The 13,317-nt window shown below is 45.0% G+C and overlaps 1 protein-coding gene across 5 annotated transcripts in view; it reads left to right on the top strand.

The window, feature by feature from the left end:
* The window catches only part of LOC120064265 (protein ITPRID2-like), a 56,236-nt gene that overhangs the window by 10,437 nt on the left and 32,482 nt on the right, over positions 1–13,317 (top strand). The window contains exon 1 of one of the 5 annotated variants that reach the window (XM_039014705.1): positions 619–988. The exons of the other annotated variants lie outside the window; for them this stretch is intronic. The gene's annotated coding sequence lies outside the window, so the exon portion shown is untranslated. Of the gene's footprint in view, positions 1–618; positions 989–13,317 lie in introns of those variants that run through there. 5 annotated transcript variants of the gene reach the window in all.

Below are 13,317 nucleotides of genomic sequence, written 5' to 3'. Positions count from 1 at the left end.
GGACGGACAGGCGGTCATGGGGACGGACAGGCGGACATGGGGGCGGACATGGGGACGGACAGGCGGACATGGGGAGAGGCAAACAGGCGGGAATGCGGACATGTGGACGGGCAGGCAAACAGGCGGACATCTGGACGGACATGCGGGCGGGCATGATGAGAGGCAAACAGGCGGGCATGCGGACATTTGGACGGACAGGCGGGCATGAGGACAGGCAAACAGGCGGGCATGAGGACATTTGGACGGACAGGCGGGCATGAGGACAGGCAAACAGGCGGGCATGAGGACAGGCGGGCATGCGGGCGGACGGACGGACGGGCGGACATGCGGACGGACGGGCATACGGACATGGTGGGCGGACATGGTGGACGGATAGGCGGTCATGGGGACGGACAGGCGGTCATGGGGACGGACAGGCGGTCATGGGGACGGACAGGCGGACATGGGGACGGACAGGCGGACATGGGGACGGACAGGCGGTCATGGGGACGGACAGGCGGACATGGGGACGGACAGGCGGACATGCGGGCGGACATGGGGACGGACAGGCGGACATGGGGACGGACAGGCGAACATGGGGATAGGCAAACAGGCGGGAATGCGGACATGTGGACGGGCAGGCAAACAGGCGGACATGTGGACGGACATGCGGGCGGGCATGATGAGAGGCAAACAGGCGGGCATGCGGACATTTGGACGGACAGGCGGGCATGAGGACAGGCAAACAGGCGGGCATGAGGACAGGCAAACAGGCGGGCATGCGGACAGGCAGGCAGGCAAACAGGCGGACATGTGGACGGACAGGCGGACATGTGGACGGACAGGCGGGCATGTGGACGGACAGGCGGGCATGTGGACGGACAGGCGGGCATGTGGACGGACAGGCGGGCATGTGGACGGACAGGCGGGCATGTGGACGGACAGGCGGGCATGTGGACGGACAGGCGGGCATGCGGACGGGCAAACAGACCGGCATGTGGACAGGCAGGTAGGCAGCCTCAGCAGGTGAACACAGTACAGGACAATGTTCCCAGACTGTTTTTGGCAAAGAGGCAGTCAGTCTATCCAGTCCTCTCATTGTGGAAGCGCCCTGCAGGGGGCTTGGATAAAGGAGGTGCTGAAAAATGAATTTGCTGCAGATTGTGGAGCTGGTCACTTTGAATTCCAAGATGTTTTTCCGAGAAGCACTGTTAGTCTCATATGACTCCAGACTCCCTCTCCTCAATTGAGTCTCATGTCTGTCTGCAGGACTGGTCCAAGCTTTACAGTGAATTTGTGAGCATTAGGCAAAGCTCCCGAGAGATGCATGTAGATCTAATTAATGGTAAGATTAAAGTGTGAGAGAAATGACAAAATCACTGAATTCTAATTAGGCCGAAGTCATAATGCTGTTTTGCCAGACAGTGATATGTGACCGTCTCATAGATGGCCTTTGTAGTTTTATGGTTATTCATGGGTCTTGTATGAAGCATGTGATCTGTAGATTAGGACTTGGCCCATAAAGTCTTAACTAGCCTAACCCCTGACCTCTGTCTTGCAAATGGTGAGTTGACTTTGCTTATAAAACATGTTATAAAGCCTGAAGATGCAGTAGGATAGCTCTAATAGTTTGTGTGTCCTTGTGTGTTGCTGGCTGGTGCATAGCAGAGCTCCCCTACCCCTGTTCTCCTGTTCTTGTCCCTATAACAGCATGTTCAGCATACAAAGTGTACCAGTGAGCAGGAACAATGAGGAAAGCAAACAGCCAGAGAGGAACTGAACAGTTTATTACAGTCCTCTCTTTTACCTGGTCATTAAGGCCTAGGGCCTAACTTCTAGCCTGCAGCTCATTGACAATCATATGACTGAAACTCATGCAAAGCTATGTTAAATGATTCTCATGGGTACTATATAACCACATGTTAATACAATGTTTTCACTAGTGTAATTACAGCATTATTACATCTGAAGGTATAAAAGCACTTTTAATGGTGCACTACTTTTGAGCAGGGCCCCAAATGTGTGTGCTATATAGGGATTATGGGTGCCATTTGGGATACATCCTTAGTGGTTACCTCCGGTCTGCTCGACTCTACAAGGGGATCGAGGGTTAAAGTGACAGAAACACTCACAACCATTCTCACTCTCAAGCTCACTCTCAAGCTCACACTCACTCTCACTCGCTGGAGAGTGTTTCCGCCATGTCAGTCCTGGAGCCTCTTGAGGTCAAGCACAGTTTGATCTTCCTCAAAATTTATCCAAGATTTATCTTACCTTCACAATGCCACGACGACGCTTTGTTTAAATTGAAGCGGAAACGTAGGCCTAAGCTCTACCCTGTTGGAATGTGAGCTTCACTAAAATACCAAAATGCTGAAGGTTGCTATAAGCAATGGGTAAAAATGTTCCTAGATAAAGTGCAGTCTTTTACATATTTGAGTTATTTAGATGGAAATGTCAAAGTTATAATATTTACTGAGCGTTTGAGACTCTTTGACTTAGGTGGATCATTCAGGTTTGTTCGGGATTTAGGCTACTTGAGTCATCTCTCTCCTCTCAATTCAAGGGGCTTTATTGGCATGGGAAACATATGTTAACAATGCCAAAGCAAGTGAAGTATGTAATATACAAAAGTGAAATAAACAATAAAAATGAACAGTAAACATTACACTCTCAGAAGTTCCTAAAGAATAAAGACATTACAAATGTCATATGTGTGTGTATATATATACACTGCTCAAAAAAATAAAGGGAACACTTAAACAACACAATGTAACTCCAAGTCAATCACACTTCTGTGAAATCAAACTGTCCACTTAGGAAGCAACACTGATTGACAATACATTTCACATGCTGTTGTGCAAATGGAATAGACAAAAGGTGGAAATTATAGGCAATTAGCAAGACACCCCCAATAAAGGAGTGATTCTGCAGGTGGTGACCACAGACCACTTCTCAGTTCCTATGCTTCCTGGCTGATGTTTTGGTCACTTTTGAATGCTGGCGGTGCTTTCACTCTAGTGGTAGCATGAGACGGAGTCTACAACCCACACAAGTGGCTCAGGTAGTGCAGCTCATCCAGGATGGCACATCAATGCGAGCTGTGGCAAGAAGGTTTGCTGTGTCTGTCAGCGTAGTGTCCAGAGCATGGAGGCGCTACCAGGAGACAGGCCAGTACATCAGGAGACGTGGAGGAGGCCGTAGGAGGGCAACAACCCAGCAGCAGGACCGCTACCTCCGCCTTTGTGCAATGAGGAGCACTGCCAGAGCCCTGCAAAATGACCTCCAGCAGGCCACAAATGTGCATGTGTCAGCATATGGTCTCACAAGGGCTCTGAGGATCTCATCTCTGTACCTAATGGCAGTCAGGCTACCTCTGGCGAGCACATGGAGGGCTGTGCGGCCCCACAAAGAAATGCCACCCCACACCATGACTGACCCACCGCCAAACCGGTCATGCTGGAGGATGTTGCAGGCAGCAGAACGTTCTCCACGGCGTCTCCAGACTCTGTCACGTCTGTCACATGTGCTCAGTGTGAACCTGCTTTCATCTGTGAAGAGCACAGGGCGCCAGTGGCGAATTTGCCAATCTTGGTGTTCTCTGGCAAATGCCAAATGTCCTGCACGGTGTTGGGCTGTAAGCACAACCCCCACCTGTGGACGTCGGGCCCTCATACCACCCTCATGGAGTCTGTTTCTGACCGTTTGAGCAGACACATGCACATTTGTGGCCTGCTGGAGGTCATTTTGCAGGGCTCTGGCAGTGCTCCTCATTGCACAAAGGCGGTGGTAGCGGTCCTGCTGCTGGGTTGTTGCCCTCCTACGGCCTCCTCCACGTCTCCTGATGTACTGGCCTGTCTCCTGGTAGCGCCTCCATGCTCTGGACACTACGCTGACAGACACAGCAAACCTTCTTGCCACAGCTCGCATTGATGTGCCATCCTGGATGAGCTGCACTACCTAAGCCACTTGTGTGGGTTGTAGACTCCGTCTCATGCTACCACTAGAGTGAAAGCACCGCCAGCATTCAAAAGTGACCAAAACATCAGCCAGGAAGCAAGGAACTGAGAAGTGGTCTGTGGTCACCACCTGCAGAATCACTCCTTTATTGGGGGTGTCTTGTTAATTGCCTATAATTTCCACCTTTTGTCTATTCCATTTGCACAACAGCATGTGAAATGTATTGTCAATCAGTGTTGCTTCCTAAGTGGACAGTTTGATTTCACAGAAGTATGATTGACTTGGAGTTACATTGTGTCGTTTAAGTGTTCCCTTTATTTTTTTTGAGCAGTGTATATACAGTGTATATACAATGTTTATGTATACCATCTCTCCATGCCGCTTTCCACACATACCTAGCCCCGCCCCCTGTCAAGGAGCACTTTTGTTGTTCCTCCACCACAAGACACTTCATGGTCAACAGACCACATGCAACGTTGATGACAGCAATGCATTTTTTCACTTTGCTTCTTAATATAAATCCACTAGCGTTCTATAATTACACTATTCATTTGTGTGTCTTACATCTGCGCACACCTAGTTTGTCTTTTCTTAGCAAGTTGGGCCTAAAGCTTGTTAGCCGCTAATGCTAATTTCTAGTTAGCTGGCTAGTTATCTAATAAATGCAATTAGCTATACAGCCTGCTAATACCAGTGATAGTGTAGACCTAAATCAGCATTCAGCATATTGTTTGTGCAACAGTATTGTTTAAATCAAAGAGGAATACGCGAAGCATGAATATGTTAGCTGCATGAATATGTTAGCTACATGAAGTAGCTAAGAGAGAACATTAAATGTAGCCAGATATTATAGGGTTCCCTAGGAAACACTTGTCAACAATTACCCCTGGCGTTTCCATTCGTTGGCATGTCAAACACTGTATTCAAAGTGCCCACTATTATATTCTAGCTATAGAATTTGAATAATTATTATATTTCCATGATTCCAACAGTTCACCCAAATGTTTTGGCTCTAAATCACAAGTCAAATCGCAATTGCAACATTTTGTTAAAAATAAGGCCTAGGTTGTTTGGCCTTATGGCGCAACCCTACGCAGCAGTGTGGAAATGATCTCAAATTAGTGCAGGAAGTAGCTGAAAATGCAGATTTCTTTGGGGGGGGGGGGGTTAAGTTTTTAATTGAAGAGTATAAAACAATCAGAATGGAGAAAGACCTATTGAAATCACTAAATGTATTTGTTGCCACCCTTGGGTCACGCACTACTCAGCAAATTTTAAATATTTTATTATTAAAAAAACAAAATACTGTCATACCATCCTATTATTATTTTAAATACCGTGATATATTTGGCCTATATTGCCCATCCCTACTTTATTCATTAGACCTTTTATGACCTCAAAGGGCATGTAAGTATTGGATTCTTCAGTACTTGCATCCACGTTTTATTAGGATTTAATGTGCATTTTACACAAGTTGCAATGATGGTGCTGATGATGGCACTAAATATAATCCTCCACAACTTCAAATGAACTGAATAAGGGTATACAAATTACATTTCCCTTTCATTTGTCTCTGATTCCAGTGTCTGTGTGATTTCCAAACAAGGAAACATGACAGCAACAGCTGGTCATCTTTGAGCGTTGGGTAATTTTAAATTTTTTGGCCTACGTCACAGGCTACCCAGAGACACACCCCATCCCTGTCATGTTATTGAGTTGGTAGTTTAGCTCTATATCTCCAGTCCTTAGTGCCTGTTGGTTTCAAATGGTCTTGGGGCTGGTTCCCTAGACTCCCTGGAGAACAAAGAGAAAGGCCACAGGAAGGTGACCCACCTCAGCCCTCCACTGAATCAGGTCGACGCCCTGCGCTACCCCGCTCTCTGAAACAATATCACAATAGAGAATGGAGGGTATTTGTGTCAGTCAGTGTGCTGCAGTGGTAGCCAACTGCCCAAGTTGGTAGCTAGCTAGACGCTTTTATCAGAAGAAAAGGTCAGGAGGCTGTGTGCGTGTGACGAAGCAGTAAGGCGGCTGGAGGCCGAGGTATTCTGTTACCGTTCTAGACAAAGCAGGTGCGGCTCAGAACCGATTCTCTCCATATAGTGCACTACTTTTGACCAGGGTCCATAGGGCTCTGGTCAAAAGTAGTTCACTGTGTGGGGAATAAGGTGTCATTTGGGATGCAGACTGCGTCATGATTGACCACAGAATGTGATGAACTTGATGAAAGAAGTTTGGCATAACGAAATGCCATTGTTTGCACAGATATAGCAGGCCTATTTTTCCAGAAGAAGTAGCCTATGTTCCTTATCATGTAACCTTTATTTTTAGGTCATTCTCATTTAGATCAATTTATTTCGTAAGATAGAGCTGTAGTAAGATTCGATACTGTGGTTGACCCATTTTGACCAGCCATTTGAACTCTGCTTAAAGAAAACATCATAGTGCTGCTGTGAAATGATGTTTGTTTTAAAAGGTCATACATAACCGATAGATGGGAAAGAAGAAAAACAGCATAGTAGTTTGTCCCTAGAGGCAAGATCCTTGAGAAACTAGACAGAGAATTTTTATTTGCCGATAAAACACAATTTGTCTTCTTGCTTTAAAGTTAACCCCCCACCCCACCCCAGAGTCATACACACACAACCCAAGGGGTTGGAAGCATGATTACATAACTTGTAGGCCTACACTCCTGAGTTGTCCGTTAATCTCAGGATGTTCTTTCAGGATCTTTGCTCCTATGAGGACTTAACTGTTTACATGTTAACCTACTTGTTGGCTAAGTGGAGTTCTTACTAACAAGTGCTTTGTTTTGTCGGGACTTGGGAGTTGATGCTTAGATCGTGTTCATTATGGTTCACCGTAGCAAAACATTTTGCAATGGAACAGTTAAACAAATGTTTCTTAATGGACAAGTTCATAAATGTTTTTATTCTAATACATTGGATAGATGCAGTGAAATGTGTTATTGGTCAGCTGTACCTCGCTCCTGGAGCATATTAGGGTTGATTGCCTTGCTCAAGGACACAATACAGATTTTTCACATTGTCAGCTTGGGTATTCGAACCAACGACCTTTCAGTTACTTGTCCAACGCTCTAACCACCTGGCTACCTGCCGCCTATATTCAGTTAGGACCTCGCCGCTTCACTCAGTTTCGGCGCATTTCCTTTTGTGCCTACTGGACACAACCCTGGTCTGTCTGTGTGTGTCTGTATCCAACAGTGCGGTGTCTTTGTCTATCTTTGTTGCTGTTCAGCAGCTTGGGTGTTTGGGACGTGGGGGCTGTCACATCACGAAGGGTGGATGGATGATGGGTCACATTTGGCCCATGATGTGGGAACTGAGACATCCTTAGTTCTGTTGAAAGGGGTCAGGGGGTAGAGGGGCTGATGTGTGTAGGGGGTGCAAACTGGGACCTAAATATAGATATCCTCTTTACAACATGTTTGGTCTTGATGGGGTTTGATGTTAATAGGCGAGATAGCAGCAGAGTAGTGTTTATTCTGACCAAGCTGGACCAGCAGCAGAGTAGTGTTTATTCTGACCAAGCTGGACCAGCAGCAGAGTAGTGTTTATTCTGACCAAGCTGGACCAGCAGCAGAGTAGTGTTTATTCTGACCAAGCTGGACCAGCAGCAGAGTAGTGTTTATTCTGACCAAGCTGGGCCAGCAGCAGAGTAGTGTTTATTCTGACCAAGCTGGACCTGCAGCAGAGTAGTGTTTATTCTGTCCAAGCTGGGCCTGCAGCAGAGTAGTGTTTATTCTGACCAAGCTGGGCCAGCAGAGACGTGCTGTAGGATACATACATACACACACTTTTGTAGCACACTCCCACTGAACTCCAGCTGTTCTGTTCTCTATGTCCTTGACTTTCAGCTCCAGCCCAAGTGTTTACCATGGTCATTGTTGCTAAGCTAACGTTTCCCTTCTAGTCTCTCTGTGCTGTGCTTGGTTTGTCTGCCTTTCAGACAGGGAAAGTCTGTACTCTGTACAGCAATCCACTATTGTTCTGCAGTGTCAGCACTTTAAAAATATTTATAAGGAGGTAAGGACTGGAGATGACAGTTTCAAACGGCCTGGCCTAGCACACCCTGATACGAAATAGCTAGTATCTTTGCTCCAGGCAAGGGGTGTGTCCCAAATGGCACACTATTCCCTATATAGTGCATTACCCATGGAGCTCTGGTCCAAAGTAGTGCACAATGTAGGGAATAGGGTGCCATTTGGGGTGTATCCAAGGCGTTGTTAGTCAGTTTGGGTGTCTGATCCGGTGGATAGGCCTATAAGTGCAAAGAGTGATTATCAACACAGTTGCTATAATAAAGCGACCCCTCACTACACTAATCCGTCTTGGCCTCTTTCCTTCTTTCTCACACTTGTTTATCCAACATCTTATCTGCATATGAGACTCTGCATCTGTGTATATTTGGGCTCAGAGATGATTTAAGCTGCTAGATTACTTCCTCTGTGTCTCAGGGTACGTACCAAATGGCCCCCTGTTCCCTATATAGTACACTATAGGGCCATGGTCATAATAAGTGCACTATATAGGGAATAAGGTGCCATTTGGGATGTAGGCACTGTCTCTTAGGCCAAAAATCAGGATCTGTCTTCAGGAAGCACAATGAATGAATGAATGCTGCTAGCCTGGGTTCTCTAACTGATTGTCCGTGTGTAGAACAGAACTGATTTGTTCAGAACAGAACGTAGCAAGGTAGGCCTTATGACATCCACAGCTGTACTGTTGTCGAGTAGTGTAGCAAGCCAGAGGAGAAGCACATCAGTCATGGCACTGACAGACAGTGGTGACCTGTCCATCTCGCTCTCTCATTCTCTTACACACACACCTGTTCTTCCTGTCCCACTGAAGAGAATACCCTAAGAAAAATAAATGATGAGAGGTGGAAGAGTTGAGGGAAGACGGCTTTGTCATGTGCAGCACACAGTTGGGCTGACTGATCTGTCTGTTGCAGAGTCTCTCCTCCCTCTCTCCCATATCTCTCTCAATCTCTCATAGGCAGTGGAAGGAGTAGGCCTTTGCCCTCACTGAGTTGGGAGGCAGTTATTTAGATAAAGGGGAGCTTCCCCAATCCATCTCCCCCAGCCTGTACCCATTTAAAGCAGAGTATGTAGCCTTGTACAGACATGATTGTTTAGTAAAGTGGATGTTTTTCCACAGGTCTAAAATGGAGTGGAGAGAGGAAGGCTGTGGGGTTGTGTTTACAGCTGAAGAACATCCCATTCCCTCCATTTCAAAGATGGACTGGAAACTGTCACTTTGCATATCATTACATTTACATTTTAGTCTTTTCGGTGCCTTGCTCAAGGACACATCGACAGATTTTTCAGTCTGCTCAGGGATTTTAACCAGCAACCCGTCGTTTACTTGCCCAACGCTTTTAACCGCTCGGCTAACTGCCGCCCGTATACTGCCAAGTCGCCAACCAATGTTGAAGGCTATGTCTAGAACTTCACTATTATGGATTCAGTGTCGAGCCTTGGAAGAATGTGATATGATTGATTGGGATGTTTTGCTTGGGAACATTGACTAATATGGGGAGATACTTCCTCCAGAAGTAAAAGCTTCTCCCAAGTGGATGTGACACCTACTCCCGTTGCCTGCTGCACTGCTGCTTGGACTCCACCTGGCGAGCTGTTCACCATCTGCCGTGGTTGTCTCTACCCCCCCTCCCTCCCGAGCTTTCGCTCGCCCCCAACACACAGGCACTGTTGGGGCGAGTGACTCTGAACTTACAATGGCTAGCCCCAAGTCGTTATATATTTAAAAATTGTATTGTGAATTTTGCTATTTTGCTATTTGCCTCACGTCTCCTGCATGCTTTGTTGACTATGAATTTTCTTTACCCAACCGTGGGACAGACTGTTTGTTCCCACACTCGACTCTGACAGTCTATTGGTTACGCTGACTTTGTCCTCCCATCCTATTCTAACAACCTTTGCCGGCTTTGTATTCATGTTACCTGATGAAATTGCTGTACAATATGATCTTGTTGTGATCTGATGCACATTCAGATGTCATAAATTATCACTGCAGAGCTGTCCCTGTCTTATGCCGTGCCTTGATTGTATTACTGTTGATGTTATCTGGAAATGTGCATGTACACTCTGGCCCACCTACTGTTGCTAGCCCTTTTCTGACTTGTGCTCTGATATCTGCTTCACTGATTTCTGCTCTCGTAAATGCCTGGGTTTTCTGTACGTTAACACTAGAAGCTTATTACCTAAAATTGATCAATTTTAAAGTGTGGGTTCACAGCTCCAATCCAGATGTGTTGGTCATTACTGAGACATGGTTAAGGAAGAGTGTTTTGAATACTGATGTTAACCTTTCTGGTTATAACCTTGTCGACAAGGCAGATCTTCCAAAGGTGGGGGAGTGGCAATCTTTACCAAGGATCACCTTCAGTGCTCGGTTGTCTCCACCAAGGCTATCCCCAAACAATTTGATTTGCTGGTTTTAAGTATTAAACTTTCAAATAGCTCTTTGTTGACTGTTGCTGGGTGCTATCGTCCTCCATCAGCACCGGCCTGTACCCTACCTGCCCTAAGCTCTCTCCTGGCACCTTACACTAAGTCTGAATTGGTCCTGCTAGGTGACTTAAACTGGGACATGTTTAAACCACCTGAACAAGTCCTTTAGCAATGGGACTTCCTAAATCTTTATCAGATTATTACCAATCCCACAAGGTATGACTGCAAACACCCAGAAAAGGATACTCTTCTTGATGTTATCTTCACAAATAATCCTGATAGGTATCAGTCTGGTGTTTTCTGTAATGACCTTAGTGATCACTGTTTTACAGCCTGTGTTCGTAATGGCTGCTCAGTGAAACGACCTGTCCTGATTTGTCATAGATGGTCTGCTAAAAAACCTTGAATGAGCAAGCATTCCTTCATGAACTGGCCTCTGTAAAATGGTATAGAATCAGCTTGATCCCCTCTGTCGGAGACGCTTGGCCCTTCTTTTTTGATATTTTCAGTGGTATTGTTAACAAACACGCCCCCATAAAGAAAAAGATAATTAAAAACAGGTTCAGCCCCTGGTTCGACCGTGATCTTGCACAGTTACGCCACCTCAAGAATTGCATTTGGCGAAAGGCTCAGCACACACATACTCAGGCTGACTGGCTCTCGTTCAGGCAAATGAGAAACAAGTGCACTAAAGCTATCCGGAAGGCCAAAGTTAGTTACTTCAAGGAGCAGTTCTCTCTCTGTGGGTCTAACCCCAAGAAGTTCTGGAAAACGGTTAAAAACCTGGAGAATAAAACCTCTTCACAGCTGCCCATGTCCCTTTATGTTGATGATGTGGTTGTTACTGACAAGAAGCACATTGCTTTGCTCTTTAATCACCACTTCATTAAGTCGGGATTCCTATTCGACTCAGCCATGCCTCCTTGCCCGTCCAACATTTCCTCATCTCCCACCCCTTCTAATGCGACGATCCCCGATACTTCTCCCTCTTTTTCCCTGCCCCGCTACAAAGTTTCTCCCTGCAGGCAGTCACTGAGTCCGAGGTGCTAAAGGAGCTCCTGAAACTTGACGTAAAAAAAAAACATCTGCGTCAGATGGTTTAGACCCTTTCTTCTTTAAGGTTGTTGCCCCTATCATCACCAAGCCTATCTCTGACCTTTTTAACCTGTCTCTCCTTTCTGGGGAGGTTCCCATTGCTTGGATGGCAGCTATGGTACGTCCTTTATTTAACTTCTTATGGCTGCAGGGGCAGTATTGAGTAGCTTGGATGAAAGGTGCACAGAGGTGCCCATAGTAAACGGCCTGCTCCTCAGTCATAGTTGCTAATATATGCATATTATTATTAGTATTGGATAGAAAACACTCTGAAGTTTCTAAAACTGTTTGAATTATGTCTGAGTATAACAGAACTCATATGGCAGGCAAAAACCTGAGAAAAAAATCCAAACAGGAAGTGGAAATTCTGAGGCTGGTAGATTTTCAACCAAGCTCCCATTGAAATTACAGTGAGATATGGATGAGTTTTCACTTCCTATGGCTTCCACTAGATGCCAACAGTCTGTAGAACTTTGTCTGATGTCTCTACTGTGAAGGGGTGCCGAAGGAGACAGGAATGAGTCACCACTGCCATGAGGTGACCATTCTTTCACCATGCGCCTTCACATAAGAGGGAGCTCCGTTCCATCGCTCATCTGAAGTCAATGTAATTCTCCGGTTGGGACGTTATTCAAGATGTATGTTAACAACATTCTAAAGATTGATTCAATACATCGTTTGACATGTATCTACGGACATTTACGGAACTTTTGGACATTTCGTCAGGTTTTAGTGAACGCGCTTTCCTGACGTTGGATTTGTATACCAAACACGGAACAAAAATAGCTATTTGGACTAGAGGTCGACCGATTAATCGGAATGGCCGATTAATCGGGGCCGATTTCAAGTTTTCATAACAATCGGAAATCAGTATTTTTGGGCGCTGATTTGCCGAATTTATTTTATTTATTTTATTTATTTATTTATTTATATATATATATTATATATAAATGTATATTTAAAAAATGGACCTTTATTTAATCTTTATTTAACTAGGCAAGTCAGTTAAGAACACATTCTTATTTTCAATGACGGCCTAGGAACAGATTTTTAACCTTGTCGGCTCGGGGGATCCAATCTTGGTAACGTTTGTCAATATATTTTCATAATCCACTCTACAAAAAAAATGATCTTCGCTTACATTTAGCCAATATTGATCAGAGTTACCTTGTCCTATGGATATCTACACAGTTATAAAATTGACACGGTGGTGTAAGCCTACACGAAACACAGACCTTATTTTAAGTGAATCTAAAAATACCCTATGGAATAAATGAAGGAACCGCTTTTCAGATTTTGCTAGAAGGTGTCATGGGAATTATGACTCGCAATTTGGTCGTCAATTCTTACCATGCCCATTATTAAAATAGGATTTCCTGGATATAGAAATTACAGTTTTTGTTTTCAACATTCATCACAGGTAACTTAAACTCTATTTTTATTCAAACAGTTGAGAGTATTTGTCTCCTAAGCAGACTCTTCAGTATCATTGTCACTTCAGAGCTGTGTGTGTGTGTATTTATGTATCATATTAAGTTAAAATAAAAGTGTTCATTGTTCATTCAGTATTGTTGCAATTGTCATTATTACAAAAATGTGTGTGTGTGTGTGATATATATAGATTTTTTTTATTTTTATAAATCGGCCGATTAATCGGTATCAGCGTTGAAAAATCATAATCGGTCGACCTCTAATTTGGACATAAATGATGGACATTACCGAAAAAAACTAACATTTCTTGTGGGAGTCCTGGGAGTGCATTTCAACGAAGATCAGCAAAGGTAAGTGAA

This window comes from Salvelinus namaycush, chromosome 19 (assembly GCF_016432855.1).
Source record: "Salvelinus namaycush isolate Seneca chromosome 19, SaNama_1.0, whole genome shotgun sequence".
NCBI lineage: Eukaryota > Metazoa > Chordata > Actinopteri > Salmoniformes > Salmonidae > Salvelinus > Salvelinus namaycush.
Note: the sequence above shows the minus strand (reverse complement) of the source record. Positions and strands in the feature narration are given on the sequence as shown.